A 23,067-nucleotide genomic window follows, 5' to 3' on the forward strand; every position below is an offset into this window, starting at 1 on the left:
GGCAGATAGTAAGGGTAAAAGAGTCCTTGGCAGAATTTCCCTTTTAACAAAAAGCAGCCCCCAAATCATTTCTTTTCTAACAAAGAGCAGCCTGAAAAATCAAGCTGCAAACATAGATAAACAAGCTAAAAAGCTTGCACAGGTGAATGCCAGCCTGTGCCAAAAGAAAAGGGCTACCTGGAAGCCAGGCATGTTCAACATGGAGGCTCCATTTTCCCTTTTCTTTGTCATCATGTGTACAGTAAAGAGGCAGGCAACGTGGTGCCTGGCCAGGTAGAGAACCATCTGCATAATGAAAGATAAGGGTGGGGCAGCCAGCTTCTTTGTATGCTGTGCAAACAGCACACCTAGTCCTAAACAGTTCCTCACGTACTATGCAAATGAAACGCCTGATCCGACCAATCTTTTGTGCCCTATGTAAATCAGATACCACCTCCTCAAGCTCATCTATACAACCTTGTGCATTTCACCGTGGAAGCAGCAAGCCACATTCTCCGGCACCCCTCTTTCTGCAGCAGAGACAGCTTTTCTCTTTCTTTAGCCTATTAAACTTCTGCTCTGAACCTCACACTGGTTTGTCCACGTCCTAGTTTTCCATGGCCCTGGGACAACGAGCCTCAGGTATTACCTCAGACAACATCACTTCAGTAGGATCTACCATCTAGATTTCTGTAAGTACATGCTATGATGTTGGCACAACAGTAAAATTGCCTAATGACTCATTTCTCAAAATGTGTCCCAGTTGGTAAGTGACGTATGACTTTATACACTGATATATTTGATCTAGCTCACCCACATGTGTTGGGAAAAGCAGCAAAGGAGAAAGGACTTACAGAGTGCCTACATAAATTGGTTATGAGTAACACATAAACAAGGAACAACAAACTGTGGAAGGCCGCAGGAGGCCTCTGAGGAGGAAGGCGTCTCCATGCCTCATGTTCCGGTGCAGGGTGACCTCGGCTCTGTTACTATAAACATTGTGCTCAAGGACATAAAACCCCTTCGTAGCACTATGACGTAGCCAGACTCGTAGGCTCCTTGTAAGGTCGGTATTCCACCAGCTGCACATAGATAATAAGCTAAAGATAATCACATGTTCTTGTTTTGTGAAATTCCCAAACTGCCACTGTTATCAGTCCTTAGAATGACATCCCAGTTCCAGCTCACTGATTCACTCCACCGTCACTCCACCCCTACCCTGTAGATCAAAGTAATTGTAATCAATAAGTAGTGTGCATGATCAGAGCTCGGGGCCTTCATTGTCTCCTCCTGTAATAAGTGTTGGCCCCTTGGTCCCACTCTTTGCATTCCTTTTTGATTATATTTTTTTTTTGAGGCGGAGTTTTGCTCTTGTTACCCAGGCTGGAGTGCAATGGCACGATCTCGGCTCACCGCAACCTCCGCCTCCTGGGTTCAGGCAATTCTCCTGCCTCAGCCTCCTGAGTAGCTGGGATTACAGGCACGTGCCACCATGCCCAGCTAATGTTTTGTATTTTTAGTAGAGACGGGGTTTCACCATGTTGACCAGGATGGTCTCGATCTCTTGACCTCGTGATCCACCCGCCTCGGCCTCCCAAAGTCCTGGGATTACAGGCATGAGCCACCGCACCCGGCCCTCTTTGCATTCTTAATCTGTCTTTTTCTCATTCCTTTGTCGCCACCGAACACGGGGTACCCATGGGTGATGTAGGGCTGGATCCCTACAAAATGCTTCAGAAAAAAAGTGATGTGCCGAGAGAGAATAGTAAATAAAGCAAACATGAAAATGTTAATAATTGAGTAAAGGTTTTATGGGAAGCCTTTGTACTATTCTCGTAACTTTCCTTATTTCAAATAAATAAAAACCATTATAACTCAAAAAATAAAGTGAAGCTAGCCCACGCAATTGTGTATTTTTTTTTTTTAGTTGCACAAATGCAAACACAGAAAGGACACAGTTGGATTTAATTAGGAATTTTGGAGGGTTTCTTGAGAAAGGGTGACTCTGTATTACTCAAGCTGGAGTGCAGTAGCAAGACGACTGCTCACTGTAGTCTCAGCCTTCTGGACTCTAGTGATCCACCTCAGCCTCCCAAGTACCTGGGGCCACAGGTCCACACCACCACATTCAGCTAGTTTTTTTGGGTTTGGGGGGATTTTATTTGTGATTTGTAGAGACTGGGTCTCCCTATGTTACACAGGCTGGTCTTAACTCCTGGCCTCAAGAGATCCTCCTGCTTTGGCCCTCCCGAGTGCTGGGGTTACAGATGTGAGTCACTGCACCCAGCCTAAGGTTGATTTTACCAGGCAAGTATACTAAGTCACAAGAGAAGCAAGGGAGATAAATATGGATGCAAGGGTTTGGCAATAATGATTGCCCCTGGAGTCCAAGCAAGGTTAAAAGTAAAATAAGGTCATAAGAGTGTGAAGGCCAATGAATAGTGTTAGGATTAAACGTTTGTAAATCTAGTTGAGATTGAAGGACTGTTGGTGATAGAAGTGATGAGATGGAAAGATACAAACGGCCAGGCTGGTCTCAAACTCCTGACCTCAGGTGATCGGCCCACTTCAGCCTCCCAAGGTGCTGGGATTGCAGGTGTGAGTCACCATGCTGGCCAGGTCAAAACTGTTTGAAAAGCAGTTATATCTCTAGGTCATCTCCTTGTCTCCATACTGCTAGGCAATTATAATTTTCAGATATACATCTCAAAAAATATTGCCACCCACTTTTCTTAAGAAACAAGCTACTGGAGAAACTGCTCATCGAGAAACCAGCAGAGACAAAATGTGGGTGATGAAAAGCAAGCACCAGGATAGAGGTGGCAATTCCCAAGTAGTAGATCCCCGAATGACAATTGCAGATTAGACATAGAAGGCAAGCAGTCCAGATTGGAGCTGTGCAACTCAAGAAACAAACTGATTGCGTGCTATCATCGCCAAGATCCCTATTGTCATTTATCTTCTTTTTAGCTGAAGACAGAATTTTCCCATGAGCCATGTTCAGATTATTTTCTGTACTTTGCTTGTGAAGTTCCTATTCTCCCTCAATGCTTTGCTGATTCACCCCACAGGTTTCTGGTTTGACCTACTCCTGAGAACGGGAGGTAGCTATGATGGGTTTAGAAGCATAAAACACGGGGCAGTCCAATCTCTCTGACCATGTTTTTACCAAAAATCCAGTATCTGGTCCAGGTGCTCAAAGTCTGGTGAGTTCTGGTCTTTCCAGGACTCCCAAAGGCTCCTGCCCACTGACTTCCCTTAAAAAGACTGTTTATTAACTCTCCAGGAACCTAAAGCCAGGTTATGATCAGTTTCTTTTCTCCTGAAAGGCTTTATCTGATAGTGATACCAATCGCCCTTTGCTCACACGGGAACATAGGTGCTTGCTACTCTGCTTTTCTCTTTTTTTAAACCAAGGAATATATTATTTAGGGATACACACATGGGTGACAAGTTGATAAACTAAAACAAGGCACTGATTAACACAAAAATCAGAGTAATTTTTATGTTTGGGGAGGATGAGAGATGCGTCTGGGGAGGGCTTCTATGTTACTCCAATATTCTATTTCTTTCTTTGTTTTTTTTTTTTAGATGAAGTCTTCCTCTGTTGCCCTGGCTGGAGTGCAATGGTGCAGCGCGATCCCGGCTCATTGCAATCTTTGCCTCCCAGGTTTAAGCAATTCTCCTGCCTCAGGCTCCTGAGTAGCTGGGATTACAGGCATATAATCCCTATAATTAACGAATTGTGGTGTAATCCACTATTGTTGGATTACACCACAATTGGTTAATTGTGTTAACCAATGTGTTGGCCAGGCTGGTCTTGAACTCCTGACCTCAGGTGATCCACCCACCTTGGCCTCCTAAAGTGCTGGGATTACTGGTGTGAGCCACCATGCCTGGCCCAATATACTATTTCTTAATCTGAATGATGGGTACATACATATGTATGTTATTTTTTTAAATTGTCCATGTTAATACTATATATTTTTCTGTATTCATGATCGATATCACAATATTTTAAATAAATCATGAAAGTGATTATGTTTTTATTTAAATGTTGCTTACTGAGAGTTAGATGGACAAATTTTTTATTTGAATATACACATATATACATATATGTGTGTGTGTGTGTGTATGTATAGATATATTTCCTTTTAAGATTTGTGTGTGTGTGTATATATACACATATATATATTTCCTTTTAAGATGTGTGTGTGTATATACACATATATGTATACACACACACACATATCTTAAAAGGAAAGAGCCAATTGAGAAAAACAGGTTTAGGCCAGGTGTGATGGATCACGCCTGTAATCCCAACAGTTTGGGAGGTGGAGGCAGGAGGATCACTTGAGGTCAGGAGTTGGAGACCAGTCTAGCCAACATGGTTGAAACCCCATCTCTACTAAAAATACAAAAATTAGGCGGGTCTGGTGGTGTGTGCCTACAATCCCAGCTACTCCAGAAACTGAGGCAGGAGAATTACTTGAACCTGTGAGGCAGCGGTAGAGGTTACAGTGAGCCAAGATCGCCCCACTGCACTTCAGCCTTGGCAACAGAGCGAGACTCCGTCTCAAAACAACAACAACAAACAAACAAAAACAACAGGCTTAAGGTAAGTCGGGTAGAGAAAGGGGTAAAATTTCCTGGGACTGTAGGATGAGATCCACTGAACAGAACAAAGTTTAAGGCTTGTAGAATAAGAATATATGCAAAACAGAAGCCACTATTAGCATGAAAAGAGAAAAGTACAAACTGAGAGAGTTCCTAGGTCATTTGCTAAGGATATTAGGTTTCCAGATTCACATTTCATTAAATTATAAATTATTTAAATACACCTTGTGTCAATTTCTGAAATGAGATGCCTTATATTATCTAATGTTGCACTCTAACCTATGGTGTTAAATAAATTTACCTACTAAATTTGACCTGCCGTCTCTGTCATTCCTCTCCCATCTTTCTGCCTCAATGATATCCACCAACCTCTCAATTTTAGTATTGCTATTTTAAGTAGTAATGCTTTGCCTTTACAAAGAAATAACCAAAAGTTTTCCAATAGACTATTGATAGTGTAATTAAATTTAGAAATCACCAAACATGTTGAGACAATGTTTTCCTTTACATAATACTTTACCTGGAAATTAGACATTTTTAGAAATGACATTATCTATTTCATTGAACCTAATAGGCCACAGGAGTATTATTTAATAAAAATCTCTAGCAAGATTATTAGCAATTTAGCAGTTATAAGTCATGGAAAAGTGTTAATTCAGCCAACTAAACATAAGAATAGAAATTGTATTCATTGTGATTAGAAACCCATGCTAAAGAAATATAAAATGTGTAGTGTTTTTTGAGTAGCTATGTTTGTTGGAAACAGAGGCAAGAATACAAGTGTTCATGAGTATCACACAATGGTGCATTTAAAAAATAATGACAAGCCAGGTACATTGGCGCACACCTGTAATCCTAGCACTTTGAGAGGCCAAGGCGGGAGAATTACTTGGGTCAGGGAGTTTGAGACCACCCTGGCAAATATGGCAAAACCCTCTCTACAAAAATACAAAAATTAGCTCGGTGTGGTGGTGGGTAACTGTGGTCCCAGCTGCTTGGGAGGTTGAGGTGGGAGGATCCATTACTTGAGGCTGGAAGGTCAAGGCTACAGTGATCCATCATCATGCCACTGCACCCCAGCATGAGCAACAGAGTAAGACCTTGCCCCTCCCCCAAAAAGGTTATTAGGTTATTTCTTTCCCTAAATAACAAAAAAAAGTTTATTTAGGCAAAATAAAAATGATGGTAAGCTGTGCATGGTGGCTCACACCTGTAATCCCAACACTTTGGAAATCCAAGGTAGGAGGATCGCTTGAGGCTGAGAGTTTGAGACCAGCCTGGGAAACGTAGTAAGATCTCATCTCTCCAAAAAAAATCTCTTAATTAACGGTGTGGTGAGACCCAGCTACTCAGGGGACTGAAGTGGGAGAATCGCTGGAGCCCAAGGTCTTAGGCTACAGTAAGCCATGACTATACCACTGCACTCCAGCCTGGGTGACAGAGCCAGGTTTTGTCTCAAAAAAAAAAAAAAAAAAAGAAAAGAAAAATGTGGTAATGTGACTGGGAAGCCTGTAATCCTAGCACTTTGGGAGATTGAGGAGGGAGGATTGCTTGAGCTCAGGAGTTTAAAACCAGGTTGGGCAACATAGTTAGACCTTGTCTCTACAAAATACTTAAAAATTAGCCAGGCATAGTGGTATATACCTGTAGTCCCAGCTATTCGGGACGCTGAGGCATGAGGATCACTAGATCCTGGGAAGTCAAGGCTGCAGTAAGCTATGACCATGCCACTGCACTCCAGCCTGGGCAACAGAGCAAGGCCCTATCTCAAAAATAAAATAAAATAAAAGTAAGTACAACCTTTGGAAAACAGAATCTATATGTGATTCAAATTCTAGAATAGAAGAAAGACGTTGGAGAAAAAGATGTGGGCCATCCTGGGCAACACAACAAGATGCTATCTTTGAAAAAAAAAAAATGTGTTTCATTAGTCAGATGTGCTGGTGCATGCCTGAAGTCCCAGCTACTCGGAGACTGAAGTGGGAGTATTGCTTGAGCCCAGAGCAAGCCCATGTCACAAAAAAAAGGAAAGTAAAAGATGACCTGAATTCTTAATTCTCTCAAAATAAAGGCTGACACATTGAAGAAACTTTCTATAAAATGATACAAAAATGCCCAAAATGGGTAGGTATGAAGAAATGGTACTTTTTCTTTTTCTTTCTTTTTTTTTTTTTTGAGATGGAGCCTTGTTCTGTTGCCCACACTGGAGTGCAATGGTGCAGTCTTGGCTCACTGCAGCCTCCACCTCCCAGGTTTAAGCGAGTCTCCTGCCTTAGCCACCCAAGTAGCTGAGACTACAGGTGCCCACCATCACACTGAGCTGATTTTTGTATTTGTTGTCGAGGTGGGGTTTCACCGTGTTGGCTAGGCTGGTCACAAACTCCTGACCTCAAGTGATCCGCTTGTCTCAGCCTCCCAAAACGTTGGGATTACAGGCATGAGCCACTGCACCCAGCCCAAAATAATAAATTCTTCTTTTTTTTCTGGAGACAGGGTGTCATCCAATCTGGAGTGCAGTGGCACGATCTTGGTTCACCGCAATCTCTGCCTCCCAGGTTCAAGCGATTCTCCTGTTTCAGCCTCCCAAACAGCTGGAATTATAGGCATCTGCCACCATGCCAGGCTAATTTTTGTATTTGCAGTACAGAGAGATTTTCACCATGTTGGCCAGACTGGTCTTAAACTCCTGACCTCAAGTGATCCACCTGCCTTGGCCTTCCAAAGTCCTGGGATTTCAGGCATAAGCCACAGTGCCCAGCCTAATACATTCTTTTTTTTTTTTTTTTTTTTTTTTTTTTTTGAGACAGTCTCGCTCTTGTCACCCAGGCTGGAGTGCAATGGCATGATCTCAGCTTACTGCAACCTCCGCCTCCCAGGTTGAAGTGAGTCACCTGCCTCAGCCTACTGAGTAGCTGAGATTACAGGCATGCACCACCAAGCCCGGCTAATTTTTGTATTTTCTTAGTAGAGATGAGGTTTCACAAGGTTGGCCAGGATGGTCTCGATCTCTTGACCTCATGATCTGCCCGCCTTGGCCTCCCAAAATGCTGGGATTACAGGCGTGAGCCACTGCCCCTGCCCCTAATACATTCTTAATACGTCACTTGGAGGCCTTCTTTTAGTGAGAACTTACAGAACAGGACAACTCTATGACTCTGTTCGATATAACTGTAAAAACCACAGTAGTTATTTCTGCTCAGTGAGAATTTCTGTGGAAGAGGAAATGAATGTCTTCAGTTCAGTTCCCTAGTTCCCTCAGTCTGAGAATGAGATTCCTGTGAATCTCAGGACTTATTGAGGGAGTGCTGCTCAGGTGAAACTCATAAGGGAGTGAGGACAGTAGGAGAGGGAAGGAGAAATAGAAGATACTGATGTGGGTGCAATGGAAGTTTCTCCTCAGCCTGGTCCCACAGGGAGCTCTGGAGCATCACAGACTGATGTCACCTTGAGGCAAGAGAATTGGGCTTTGATACCTTTATATTGATTTGAGTGCAGTTGGGTGTGTGGGTGGGGGAAACAGAGGGCTTCAGCTTTCAGGCATTGCCAGATGTGGCAGCCGCTGTTGGTTAAGGGCAAGTTTCAGCACAAATATGCTGCTGCGAATTCTCAGCAGCCAGCACTCCATCAGAATACGTGAACTGGCCTGGCAAAGAGCATACTTGCAGTTCACCAGCAGGGTCTATTACAGGTAATATTTCTTTTTTTTTTTTTTTTGAGATGGAGCCTCACTATGTCAGCTAGGCTGGAGTGCAGTGGCACAATCTTGGCTCACCGCAATCTCCTACTCCCAGGTTCAAGTGATTCTCCTGCCTCAGCCTCCAGAGTAGCTGGGATTACAGGTGCCTTCCATCACGCCTGGCTAATTTTTGTATTTTTAGTAGAGAAAAGGTTTCACCATGTTGGCCAGGATGGTCTCAATCTCCTGACCTCGTGATCCACCTGCCTCGACCTCCCAAAGTTCTGGGATTACAGGCGTGAGCCACCGCGCCTGGTCACAGGTAATATTTCTATGTGTGTGCCATTTTGCTTTTACCCTAACACCTCATCATTTACTTTTGTTGCATATTTTGAGTCAAGAACATTTTGGGTAATAGCTATTAATACGTTAAAGTTAAAACAGGATTCTAATCTTTAAACACCTTTTTATTTAACATTCAGATTTGTTGTTATTTATTTTAAGAAGCAAAGTAAAAAGGTTAAATTATTTTTCATAAAAGTCACTAGAAGTCTTAAATTTAAGTAAAGCCTATAATTGGGTGGTTAAGATAATTTTTAAAAATTTATTTATTTATTTTGAGACAAAATCTCACCTTGTCAACCAGGCCGAAGTGCAGTGGCGCGATCTCAGCTCACGGCAACCTCTGCCTTCCGGATTCAAGCAATCCTCCCACCTCAGCTTCTTGAGTAGCTGGGATTACAGGCATGCGCCACCACGTTCAGCTATTTTTTTAATTTTTATTTTAAGTAGAGACAGGATTTCACCATGTTGGTCAGGCTGGTCTCTAACTCCTGACCTCAGCTGATTCATCGGCGTTGGCCTCCCAAAGTGCTGAGATTACAGGCGTGAGCCACCGTGCCCCGTCCATTTTTTTTTTTTTTTTTTTTTTGATTTGGAGACAAGGTCTTGCTCTATCAACCAGGCTGGAGTGCAGCTGCACGATCTCCACGGGTCAGGTGCTCCTCCCACCTCAGCCTCCTGAGTAGCTGCGACTACAGGTGTGTGCTGCCCCGCCCAGCTCATTTGTGCCTGTATACGTGGAGACGGGCTCTCGCCATGTCGCCTAGGCTGGTCTCCAACTCCTGAGCTCAAGCAATCGCCCACCTCAACCTCCCAAAGCGCTAGGATTACAGATGTGAGCCACTGCGCCTAGCCAGGAGAGGATTTAAAACCTAGTTCTGATGTTCACTGATTGTATGATGGGTGCAAGTTACTGCTGTGTGCCACGTCCGCTTCATCTGGAAAAAAAGAAAAATAATAACAGTAACCTGTTCTTAGGTTTTTATGAGTATTAAAGAATACATGATAGACTTCCATTTCTAGATTTGGTAATAGGTTGGGTCACATATTTGGACCAAACTTCCTACTAAAAATAACTAAAAATGCTTTACAAAATATTTTTCAAAAGTCTTCTGCAAAGCATGAAAGAGCTGACAAGAAAATAAGAATTATCAGGCCAATATCTAAGGCACAGAAACATGATTAAAGTAATGAGGCTGTTTTTGTCCTGAATTTGGCCAAACCCTGAGGTTTTGTTTTCAAGGCCTGGTGAAGAGACTGGCAGTAGAGACCGTCTCAGTGTGGAGAGTCTGATAGGAAACCACCTTCCTACAAAGCTGGGAGTGAACCCGAAGAAAGCCTATCCCACAAGCTCACACCCAAGAGATTAGAAGTTGAACACCTACCTAAAAATGTATCATTGTAAACAAACTTGTGCCCTGATTTGCAGACCATATTCACACTACCCAGGTGATCCTAAGAAACTTCAAGCTGTGAATTTTGGTTAAAGTCATCCTGGAAGACCTTTTTTTATAGAAGAATTCCAGCTAATAAATATAGAAGGGAAACATATATTCAGGGCAAGTTGAATATGCTCACAGGAAATAAAATAAATCCATAAATAAATATAGAAGGAATGATGAAACTGGATGTCACAAACATGAAATGATGGATCTAGACTTGTGCTCTCCAATAGAGTAACCACTGCCCACATGCTGCTATTTAATTTCAATTAAAACTAAATATAATTAAAATTCAGCTTCTCAGTCACACTACCGAATTTTCTTTTTCCTTTTTTCTTTTTTTTTTTTTTTTTGAGACAGAGTCTTACTGTGTCACCCAGGCTGGAGTGCAGTGGCAGATCTTGGCTCACTGCAACCTCTGCCTCCCGGGTTCAAGCGATTCTCCTGTCTCACCCTCCAAAGTAGCTGGCACTACAGGCACCTGCCACCACACTCAGCTAATTTTTGTATTTTTAGTAGAGATGGGGTTTCACCATTTTGGCCAGGCTGGTCTTGAACTCCTGACCTAAAGTGATCCACCCACCTTGGCCTCCCAAAGTGCCAGGATTACAGGGGTGAGCCACCATGCCCTACACACATTTATTTTTTTAAATTTGGAGACAAGGTCTTGCTCTAGCAACCAGGCTGGAGTGCAGTGGCACAATCACAGCTCACCGAAGTCTTGATCTCCATGGGTCAAGTGATCCTCCCATCCCAGCCTCTGGAGTAGCTGGAACTACAGGTGAATGCCCCAACACCCAGCTGATTTTTGTATTTTTTTGTAGAGACAGAGTTGTGTCTTGTTGCCCAGGCTAGTCTCAAATTTCTGAGCTCAAGCAGTCCTCCTGCCTCAGCCTCAAAAGTGCTAGGACTACAGGTATAAGTCCCCATGCCTGGCTGTAGCACTACATCTTTATACATAACATGGTGTTCATTGGTAGACACAGATAATCAAAAGCAATTGTTTAATCTATGAGAACATATGGCAGGACATGTGAAATTCATGCAAGGTATATGGTGATTCTTCCCGTCTTCACGTTTCTGCTCTGTTGCCCAGGCTTGGGTACAGTGGCACTAACACAGCTCGCTGCAGTCTCTACCTCCCAGGATCAAACAATCCTCCCACTTCAGCCTCCCAAGTAGCTGGGGCCACAGGTGCCTGCCACCATGCTTGGCTATATTTTGTATTTTTTGCAAAGACAGGGTTTTGCCATGTTGCCCAGGCTGGTCTGGAACTCCTGGACTCAAGTGATTCTCTTACCTTGGCCTCCCAAAGTGCTGTGATTATAGGTGTGAGCTGTTGCACTAGGCCCAGTGTGATATATTTTCTAAACTCTCATAAATTTTCAAAAATGCCTGTAGGGGTGATACCACAATCATTTTGAAACTGTAATATTTATTTGGGTACACAGTTACTTGAAATACAGGGTTCATTTTCTAATTTCCTTTGCACATAGGTGTCGCCTCGTGACTGAGCACCAGCTGATTGTATGTTAGTAGAAATGTCCTTACAGGGAACGAACATGCTCATCTTCCTTCTTCTTCCTGATGGTTGGAATGTGGTATGTAGGTTTGATGAATTGAGCTAAAGCATTCATATTGGACTTGGTGGGTTTCAGAATATGCTACCCCAAAATATTTTAAGCTGAAGGAATTTGAGAAAACCACAGAAGCAGGGAGGTTTCTCTGACCTTCCCTCGTCCTTCCTTCCTAAAACAGGTCATAAAACCTTCTCCTGAAGCAGGTCATAGACCTTCGTGTGAGAGGAGCCACTCCATACCTGGAAGAAAGGAGCATCCTTATCTCTGAAGACAAAGGTCACAGAGAAGAATCCGAGCAAACAGGCTTTGCTGTTTCCCATTGTTTATTACTATTAGCTCATACTTTTTATCCTATCATATACTTCTTCACTCTTCATCAAATCTTGCCTAAAAATAAATAGGTGTTTTTTGTTTTTTTTGAGATGGAGTTTCTCTCTTGTTGCCCAGCTGGAGTACAATAGTGTGATCTTGGCTCATTGGAACCTCCACCTCCCAGGTTCAAGCAATTCTCCTGCCTCAGTATCCCGAGTAGCTGGGATTACAGGTGTCCGCCACCTCGCCTAGCTAATTTTTGTATTTTTAGTAGAGATGGGGTTTCGCCATGTTGGCCGGGCTGGCCCTGAACTCCTGCCCTCAGGTGATCCACCCACCTTGGCCTACCAAAGTGCTGGGATTACAGGCATGAGCCATGGCGCCTGGCCTAAAATACACAGGTTTAGTGGTTTCTTTGAGTCTTCATTTACTTATAAAGGTTCCTATGTCAAGTACAACTTACAAAAATACATTTGTAGGCTCTTCTCTTGTTCATCTGTCTTTGTTACAGGGGCCTCAGTCATAAACCTAGGATGGGGAAAGGAAAAGATATTTTTCCACTTCTACAGACTAGAGGATGGAAGGCATGCACTGAGGACAGAGAAGAACAGACTTGGGTACCCAAAGTTCGTGTATGCACTTTACCAGTCCGGAATACTTACATGTATGTGAAAGAAATAAACTTCAACCTTATTTTAACCTGATTATTTTAAATTTCTGTCACTCAAGCTGAACCAGCTAGGTATTTTCATCACCCCTATTTGACAGATGAGAGAACTGAGAGGTTAAGATGATTGCCCAGGGTGGCACAGTAAGTAGCAGAGTTGTAATTTGAAACTGGACAGTCTAATTTTAGAGCTTGTGCTCTTATCCACCACGATGTTCTATCCCTGTGATTAAAGAGAAGAGTGCCTACTGAAAAAAAAAAAAAAAAAAAGCAATTGATGACATTTTAAATATTAGGTAATTGTTGGAACAAAGTTCTCAGGAAGTGACGGGGCTGGTATTGAGAACAGGCATGTCTCTAAAAGTTCTAGAAAGAAACACAGGCCCGGTGCAGTGGCTCATGTCTATAATCCCAGCACTTTGGGAGGCCAAGGTTGTGATCGCTTGAGCCCAGGAATTCGTGACCCGCCTGGGTAACATGGCAAAACCCTATCTCTACACACACACACAAACACTCACACACGTAGCCAGGGGTGGTGGCTTGTGCCTATAGTCCCAGCTACTTAGGCTGAGGTGAGAGGATCACACCACTGCACTCTAGCCTGAGTGACAAAGTAAGGCTTTGTTGCAAAAAAATAAAGGAAAAACAAGAGAAAGAAAGAAAAGAAGAAACAAATATATGTATACATTTGTATAAACATATCATGAAGCTGTAATTCAGAATCTTGTTTTCAAAAGAGCAAGCTTATCTTTTTTGCTTGTTTCTGCCATATTTATAGAGTAAGTTATTTTAATGAAGTAAATGTTTAAATCTTCAGTTTATAAAATTTAAATTGATATTGCTTATCCTCAACCCAATTTGCCTTAAAATCAAGGCTTATGTTTCCCCTTCTGCTCAAGAGATAGACTCAATGGTCTGTGTTTCTGTTTATCAAGTATCTATGGATTAATTTAATTTTCTCATGTAAACATTTTTGACGATATAGTATGTAGATGGCTCTTGCTTATAATGAGGGCATTTTCTTTTTTTTTTTTTATATGGAATCTAGTTCTGTCACCCAGGCTACAGTGCAGTGGTGCCATCTCAGCTCACTGCAACCTCTGCCTTCTGGGTTCAAGCAATTCTCCTGCCTCAGCCTCTCAGGTAGCTAGGATTACAGGTGCACGCCACCGTGCCTGGCTAATTTTTGTATTTTTATTACAGATGGAGTTTTAGTATCTTGGCCAGGCTGGTCTTGAACTCCTGACCTCATGATCCACCCACCTCGGCCTCATTACAGGTGTGAGCCACTGCGCCCGACAGACAAGAGCATTTTCTTTTTTTTTAATATATAAAATATTTATCAAATTTCATATTTTTAAAATATATAAAATTTTTAAATATAAATACGGGGTTTCGCCATGTTGGTCAGGCTGGTCTTGAACTCCCAACCTCAGGTGATCCGCCCGCCTTGGCCTCCAAAGTGCTTGGATTACAGGCGTGAGCCACCACGCCCGGGCGACAAGAGCATTTTCTATAGGCAAAGAATCACAACTAAATTTATAATTTAGTGTCTGGGGAGCTCAAAGAAGTTGATCACTAAATTTGGGGTTGTGTAACTTAAAATACAGGTGATGCGGTAAATGTAAAACTCCCTTTGGGAAGCACCAGACAACTCAAAGAGACAAAACAGCTGCAGAGGCATATTTGCAATTATTACTCCTTACTTAAGCAGCTCTGTAAATAACAGTGATTTGTTTATTTAATTATGGTTAAAGATTCTCCTGAGCATGACAAAAGGGGATAATATGAGTGAACTCTCAAAACTTATTTGTTGCCAGGTGCAGTGGCTCACATCTGTAATCCCAGGACTTGAGGAGGCCGAGACGGGCAGATCATTTGTGGTCAGAAATTGGAAACCAGCCTGGGCAACATGGCAAAACCCTGACTCTACAAAAAATAAAAAAAAAATTAGCCAGGCATGGTGACAGGTGCCTTTAGTCCCAGCTACTTGGGGGCTGAGGTGGGAGGATTACTTGAGCCACGACCCAGGAAGTCGATGCTGCAGTGAACTGAGATGGCGCCACTGCACTCCAGCCTGGGTGACAAAGTAAGACCCTGTCTCAAAAGAAAAAACAAACAAACAAAACCAAAAACTTATTTGGCAGTAGTTTAATCAAAGTTAATACCAACAGGTTATGATTCAAATATCAAAAAAAGTCCTAATAATTTTGAAGTAGTTACTTCCTGAAGAGCATTGCATTTGATTATGAATTTCTATATAATACAAGGTTAACATTTACCTTGAATTCTTCTAAAGATATTCAGTAGGCACTTGTATTTCTTTAATTAATTAATTTTTTTTTTTTTGAGACAGAGTCTCTCTCTGTTGCCCAGGCTGGAGTGCGGTGGCATGATCTCGGCTTACTGCAACCTCTGTCTCCCAGGTTCAAGCGATTCTTTTGCCTCAGCCTCCCGAGTAGTTGGGACTACTGGTGCCTGCCACCACATCTGGCTATTTTTTGTATTTTTAGTAGAGACAGGGTTCCACCACATTGGCCAGGCTGGTCTCAAACTCCTGACCTTGCGATCCACCTGCCTCAGCCTCCCCTGAGATTACAGGCATGAGCCACTGCACCTGGTCAATTTTTTTTTTTTTTTTTTTTTTTTTTTTTTTGAGACAGAGTCTCGCTTTGTCACCCAGGCTGGAGTGCAGTGGTGCAATCATGGCTCACTGCAGTCTCCACCTCCCAGGTTCAAGAGATCCTCCTGCCTCAACCTCCCAAGTAGCTGAGATTACAAGCATATGCCACCATTCATGGCTAATTCTTTTATTTTTAGTAGAGATGGGGTTTCACCATGTTAGCAAGGCTGATCTTGAACTCCTGACCTCAAGTGATCTGCCTGTCTCAGGTTCCCAAAGTGCTTGGATTATAGGCATGAGCGATCATGCTCTTGTTTTGCTCTTGTTGCCCAGGCAGAGTGCAATGGTTCAATCTCAGTTCACTGCAACCTCTGCCTCCCGGATTCAAGCAACTCTCCTGCCTCAGCCTCCAAAGTAGTTGATATCGCAGGCATGTGCCACCACATCCAGCTAATTTTGTATTTTTAGTAGAGATGGGTTTCTCCATGTTGGTCAGGCTGGTCTCGAACTCCCAACCTTAGGTGATCCACCTGCTTCAGCCTCCCAAAGTGCTGGGATTACAGGCTTGAGCCACTGCGCCAGGCCAAAATTTTTTTAAATAGAGACAGGGTCTCACTATATTGTCCAGACTGGTCTTGAACTCCTGGACTCAAGCAACCCTTCCACCTCTGCCTCCCAAAGTGCTAGGTTTACAGGCATGAACCACTATACCCTGCCAGTAAGCACTTACATGTTAACTGATACCAAAACTCAGTCCAGTTTTTCACTTACAAGTAGGATTGCTGAAATTTCTGTCATTTGAAAACCACCCTCATTTTTCCCATATCTTTTTACTTCTGTGATTTTATGTACTTAATATTTTTATATTTTTCTTTCTCTCTTTTTTTTTTTTTTTTTTTTTTTTTGGGACAGAGTTTCACTCATGTTACCCAGGCTGGAGTGCAATGGCGTGATCTCGGCTCACCGCAACCTCTGCCTCCTGGGTTCAGGCAATTCTCCTGCCTCAGCCTCCTGAGTAGCTGGGATTACAGGCACGCACCACCATGCCCAGCTAATTTTTTGTATTTTTAGTAGAGACGGGGTTTCACCATGTTGACCAGGATGGTCTCGATCTCTTGACCTCGTGATCCACCCGCCTCGGCCTCCCAAAGTGCTGGGATTACAGGCTTGAGCCACTGTGCCCGGCCTCTTTTTTTTTTTTTTTTTTGAGACGAAGTCTCACTCTTGAACCCCAAGATGGAGTGCAGTGGCGCAATCTTGGCTCACTGCAACCTCCCCGTCCCAAGTTCAAGCAATTCTCCTGCCTCAGCCTCCCTAGTAGCTGGGATTACAGGTGCCTGCCACCACGCCAAACTAATTTTTGTATTTTTAGTAGAGACGGGGTTTCATCATGTTGGCAAGGCTGGTCTCGAACTCCTGACTTCAGGTGATCCGCCCCCCTTGGCCTCCCAAAGTGCTGGGATTACAGGCATGAGCCACCTCACCCAGCTGCCCAGCCAATATTTTTCATTAAAAATGACTCACTTTTAAAAATACTGAATAGTTTGGCTGCCTCCTTAAGCAAATACTTGAAATCATGGATTTAAAGTACTAAATGTTTGCCTCTAGACATTAAAATGCATACTATTCATCTGTCTCTCTCCTAAAACCATCTCATGACACTGGGGTGTACCGTGTAGGTTTCCCTTTCAGGAAGGGCTTGCTGCCAGCTGCCAGCAGTGTGGTCAGCAGACAGCCTCCAGCTATCAGCTCCTTCTTTCTCTACAGTCCATTGAAACCACCTAATCTGAGATGACATTCTCACAGCAAGTATCTTGAATCTTGGAACCAAGAGAGGCAGTGGTATAAAGGCCAGGTCATTTTAGGCTGACGCTTGTCAACTCTGGCAGACTCCAGAGGTTCGACCCAGGAGTGGATGAGTCTGTCAGGCCTGCTTTGTACTTTACTTATTTTCTGCCCACCCCTGCTTTTGCTCCTTTCCTTTCCAAGTTGTTTATTGCTAATTAACAACTTTTTTCTTTTTTTCCTTTTTTTTTTTTTTTTTTTAAAAGACGGGGTTTCACCATGTTGGTCAGGCTGGTCTTGAACTCCCGACCTCAGGTGATCCGCCCACCTTGGCCTCCAAAGTGCTTGGATTACAGGTGTGAGCCACCATGCCTGGCTGCTAATTAACAACTTTTATCTCAATCTCCACCTAGATGAGCTCTGGAAGTTCATCTGTTTACAGAAAACTCCACCTGTGATTCCATGCTTGGGGAAATATTGTCATAAATAAGGGTAAATGTCAAAAGAGCTTTATAAAAACTTTAAAATAAAACATGTAATTTAAAAATTAAGACCGTAAATGTGATGTTATGTGATTGAAAGCAATTTGGGACTTTTATACAAGGTGTCCCAAGACTCAGTGCAATTTTAAGTCAAATAAAAACTAAATGTATTAGCTATTTGGGAGTTATAACAATACAAGAGCTATTCTGATGATTGTTAAAAGTCAAACTAGGTCGAGTGTGATGAATCACACCTGTAATTCCAGCACTTTGGAAGGCCAAGGTGGGAGGATCACTTGAGCTCAGGAGCAACATAGTGAGACCCTGTCTCAAAAAAAGAATTAGCTGGGCATGGTGGCATGCACTTCTTGTCCCAGCTACTCGAGAGGCTGGGGTGGGAGGGCTGCCTGAGCCAAGAGGTCAAGACTACAGTGAGCTGAGATCGTACCACTGTCCTCCAGCCTGGGTCAGAGAAAAAGATGATGTCTCAAAAAAAAAAAAAAAAAATCAAACTAAAAATATTTATCTCAATGTGTTAAAAACTTTTTTTTGAATCCCAGGAAAAATGCCTCTTTTTTTTTTTTTTTTAGACAAGGTCTCACTCTGTCACCCAGGCTGGAGTGCAGTGTGGCATGATCATGTCTCACTGTGGCCTTGACCTCCTGAGTTTAAGTGATCCCTCCAGCTGAGCCTCCTAAGTAGCTGGGACTACAGGCATGTGCCATCAAGCCCAGCTAATTTTTTGATTTTTTTGTAGAGAGGAGGCCTTACTATGTATGTTGCTCAGGCTGATCTCAAACTTCTGGGATCAAGCAATCCAGCTGCCTTGACTGGGACTACAGATGTGAGACACTGTGCATGGCCAACAAATGCTATTTTTAAAAATGAAACCAAATTATGCTCTTTTATAATTATGTTCACAAGCTAAGCCTGTGTATAACAAAATCAAAATATGTTGCAGAATTCGATTCCTTTTTAAAATCTCCTGTGTATAGAGAAATTGACAGAAAAAAACCTGTTGGTTCATTCAATAAAATACCTCAAACTACTATAATAGAAGCCTGTTTAAGATCCTTAGGCATTACAGTTATTACTGCTAAAATTTCATGATTTAGGAAAATTTTGAGTGCCAGACTCTTCTGAGTCTAAATGAATCAGAATACATGTGAATCAGCAGAGGACAGTTTAAGGCCAGTACCAAGGAACTTCTTTTTTTTTTTTTTTTTTTTTTTGAAAGGGGGATTCGCTCTTGTTACCCAGGCTGGAGTGCAATGGCGCGATCTCGGCTCACCGCAACCTCCGCCTCCTGGGTTCAGGCAATTCTCCTGCCTCAGCCTCCTGAGTAGCTGGGATTACAGGCACACGCCACCATGCCCAGCTAATTTTTTGTATTTTTAGTAGAGACGGGGTTTCACCATGTTGACCAGGATGGTCTTCTTAAAGGATAAATCGTTCTGCAACAATTTATAATGCTGAGATTGTGATAAAACTAGTCAACATTTGGGAGAGTGCTTATTTAAATCTAAGTCTCTCATGTTACTTTTTTTTTTTTTTTGAGACCGAGTCTTGCCCTGTCACCCAGGCTGGAGTGCAGTGGTGCGATCTCAGCTCGCTGCAACCTCTGATTCCCTGGTTCAAGTGATTCCCCTGCCTCAGCCTCCCGAGTAGCTGGGACTACAGGTCTACACTCCACTAATTTTTGTATTTTCAGTAGAGATGGGGTTTCACCATATTGGCCAGGATGGTCTTGATCTTCTGACCTCGTGATCCGCCCACCTCGGCCTCCCAAAGTGCTGGGATTACAGGCGTGAGCCACTGCGCCCAGCCTCATGTTACTTTTAATAGCTAAGCATGGAATAAAGACAGTTGTTTCCCAAAACTTGCCCCATGGTAAGAATCACTTGGATTGCTTGTTAAATCACTTCCCCTACCCTTTTCCTAGACTAGAGATTCCAATTCAGGTTGGTTTGGGGCAGTGCCTGGGAATTCATATTATCACAATTCCATGTTTCTTACAATCAGACAAGTGTGGGAAACATCTAATTAAGATGTATAATTATTTAAAACATTAAACCTGTTTCTAACTGTCATCTGTTGCTTCTCTGAGGGTTGTGATATGTATTCATGGACACCTGAGTCCATATTTGTATGCAACTGGCTACAGCACTTCTGTAGAGATGATTGTCTCTACAGAAGAGACAAGTTTATGCACATTCTATGACTGTGTTCCAAGTACAGACTATTCCCCAAATCCAGGTCAGCTATCCGACCAAGCAAGCTATTGGTTGAAAAGAGAAAGTGCCTGAACCAAAAACATTTAAATCTATTACCAGTGCCAGAAAAGTATAAGTTTCAAAATGAAACAAAAGCAACATCATTTTCTTACCATGTAAAACCTAGTATTTTTAAACCACCGCTATATATTTCTTAGTGAAAAACTACTTCAAATAGAAATCTCAAGTATAATCATTACTTGTTTTTGTAAACTTATTAGTAAAGTATGATGGATATACAGAAAAGTGTTTGAATGATGTGCATAAATTTTTATAAAGTGAACACATCTTTGTTATCAGGACCCACATCAAGAACCAGAACATTATCAGCACCATGGAAGCCCTCCTTCTGCTACTCCTGTTTTTTGCTGTTGTTTTGTTTTTTGTTTTTTTATTTGAGATGGAGTCTCGCTCTGTTGCCTTGCCCCACCTGGAGTGCAGTGGCACGATCTCAGCTCACTGCAACCTCCACCTCCCAGGTTCAAGCAATTCTCTTGCCTCAGCCTTTCTAGTAGCTGGGATTACAGACACCATGCCTGGCTAATTTTTGTATTTTTAATAGAAACGGAGTTTTGCCATGTTGGCCAGGCTGATCTTGAACTCCTGACCTCAGGTGATCCACCTGCCTTGGCCTCCCAAAGTGCTGGGATTACAGGCGTGCACCACCGCACCCAGCCTACTCTCCTGCTATTAACATTCCCCTCCTCACCATGTGTAACTGCTATCCTGACTTTAAATATCATAAGTTGTTTTTTTACATTTTATATATATATATTGAATCATTCATCATTGTCTGGCTTCATTGAACCTTATGTTTATGAGATTCATGCAAGTTGTTGCATTAACTTTCATTTCTGTGTAGTATTTCATTGTGTGAATATATCATAATTTACCTCAGTTCTTCCAAACTATTATCCAGGTAGTTCCCAGTTTGGGGCTTTTACAACAGTGCTGCTATGAACATTTTGGTACATGTCTTTTGGTGAACATATATGTATCCATTTATGTTGGCTATAGATCTCAGAATGGGATTCGTGAGTCATTAGGTATTCCTAATTCAATTTTGTAGGTTCTGTCAGAATAGTTCTCCAAAGTGGTTGTACAAATTTACACTTCCACCAAAAATGTATGACAGTTCCTGTTGCTCCACATCTTCACCAGCACTTGGTATTCTGTCCTTTCCATTTTAGCCATTCTAGTGAGTATGAAGAGGTACCATATTTTATTAATTTGCATTTCCCTGATGATTTGAAGCTGAGCAACTTTTTCATACTATTGGCAATTTTTTGAGGTGCTTGTTAATTCTTTTTTTAGTTATTAAGATTTTTGCATTTTTTTATTGGTTTGATTTCCTTATATATTCTGGATATAGGTCCTTTATCAGATATTTATTATTATTATTATTATTTTGAGATGGAGTGTTAATATGTCCCCAAGCTGGAGTGCAGTGGTGAGATCTTGGCTCACTGCAACCTCCGCCACCCAGGTTCAAGCAATTCTCCTACCTTAGCCTCCCAAGTAGCTGGGACTATACCACCATGACTGGCTAATTTTTTTGTATTTTTGGTAGACACGGGGTTTCACCATGCTAGCCAGGCTGGTCTTGAACTCCTGACCTCTGGTCTACCCACCTCGGCCTTCCAAAGTGCTGGGATTACAGGTGTGAGCCACCACGTCCAGCCCCATTCTTAAGAAAAATAAATTGGGCCAGGTGCAGTGGCTCACACCTGTAATATCAGCACTTTGGGAGGCCGACTGAGGCAGGTAGATCACCTGAGGTGAGGAGTTTGAGACCAGCCTGGCCAATATGACGAAACTCTGTCTCTACTAAAAATATAAAAATTAGCTGGCCATGGTGGCACATGCCTGCAGTCCTAGCTATCATGAGAATCACTTGAACCCAGGAGGCAGAGGATGCAGTGAGCCAAGATCATGCCATTGCACTCCAGCCTGGGCAACAGGGCGAGACTCCATCTCCAAAAAGAAAAGAAAAATTGGCCAGGCATGGTGGCTCATGCCTGTAATCTCAGCACTTTGGGAGGTTGAGGCAGGAACACCTCTTGAGCCCAGGAGTTTGAGGCTGCAATGAGCTATGATCATGCCACTGTACTGGGTGACAGAGTGAGATCGTGTCTCTAAAAAAAAAAAAAAAAAAAGAAGGAAAAGAAAAAAAAGATGAGTGGGCTGTGCGTGGTGGCTCATGCCTGTAATCCCAACACTCTGGAAGGCCCAGGCAGGTGATCACCTGAGGTCAGGAATTTGAGACCAGCCTGACCAACATGGTGAAACCCTGTCTCTACTAAAAATACCAAAAATTAGCCGGGTGCGGTGATGCATACCTGTAATTCCAGCTACTTGGGAGGCTGAGGCAGGAGAATTGCTTGAACCTGGGAGGTGGAGGTTGCAGGTAGTCAAGATCACACCATTGCACTTCAGCTTGGGCAAAAAGTGAAACTCTGTCTCAAAAAAGAAAGAAAAAAGATGAGTGAATCATACTACCCATGTCCATGTCCACTTTGTCTAGCCAGTAATTTCTCCTTGGTTTTCCTCAAGTTACTTTATCTCATATTAATCAACCCAACTTCTTGGGTCTGAATGAAAAGTACACATGTAAGGAAAAGATACACAGTATGATTTAGTGAAAACAAAGAAACACTAGGAATCAGGAAGCCAGGATTCTGCTATTAAGCAGCTCTGTAACAATGGCAAATCAGTTAACCTCCCTGAACTTCAATTTCCTCTTCTACTGAGGGGGCGGGAATAAATAATCAACAAGCTGCCTTTACTTTCAGGAGCATTAAATCCCATCTGTCTACTTATACCCAAAATTAGTAGTATGTGTACTCTCTGCTTTTTCTAAAACATCTTTTCTCCAAGTCTCCTGATCTTTTTACATGCTGTTTCCTTATTTTGCAGAATAACGTTTTTTTGTTTGTTTTTTGAGACAGAGTCTTGCTCTTCCCCAGGCTGGAGTGCAGTGGCTCAATCTCAGCTTACTGCCACCTCAGCCTCTTGGGTTCAAGCAATTCTTCTGCCTCAGCCTCCTGAGTAGCTGGGACTACAGGCTCACACCACCACACCCAGCTAATTTTTATAGTTTTACTAGAGATGAGGTTTCATCATATTGTCCAGGATGGTCTTGAACTCCTGGCCTCAAGTGTTCCACCTGCCTTGGCCTTCCAAAGTGCTGGGATTACAGGTGTGAGCCACCCAGCCCAGAGTAACTTTTCAGTTACTAATTGACTAATTTTTTTTCTTGGGTTTGTAAGAAGACTGCAGTAGTTGCTAG

Source organism: Sapajus apella, unplaced genomic scaffold (assembly GCF_009761245.1).
Source record: "Sapajus apella isolate SASKATOON/1434 unplaced genomic scaffold, GSC_monkey_1.0 scaffold40, whole genome shotgun sequence".
NCBI lineage: Eukaryota > Metazoa > Chordata > Mammalia > Primates > Cebidae > Sapajus > Sapajus apella.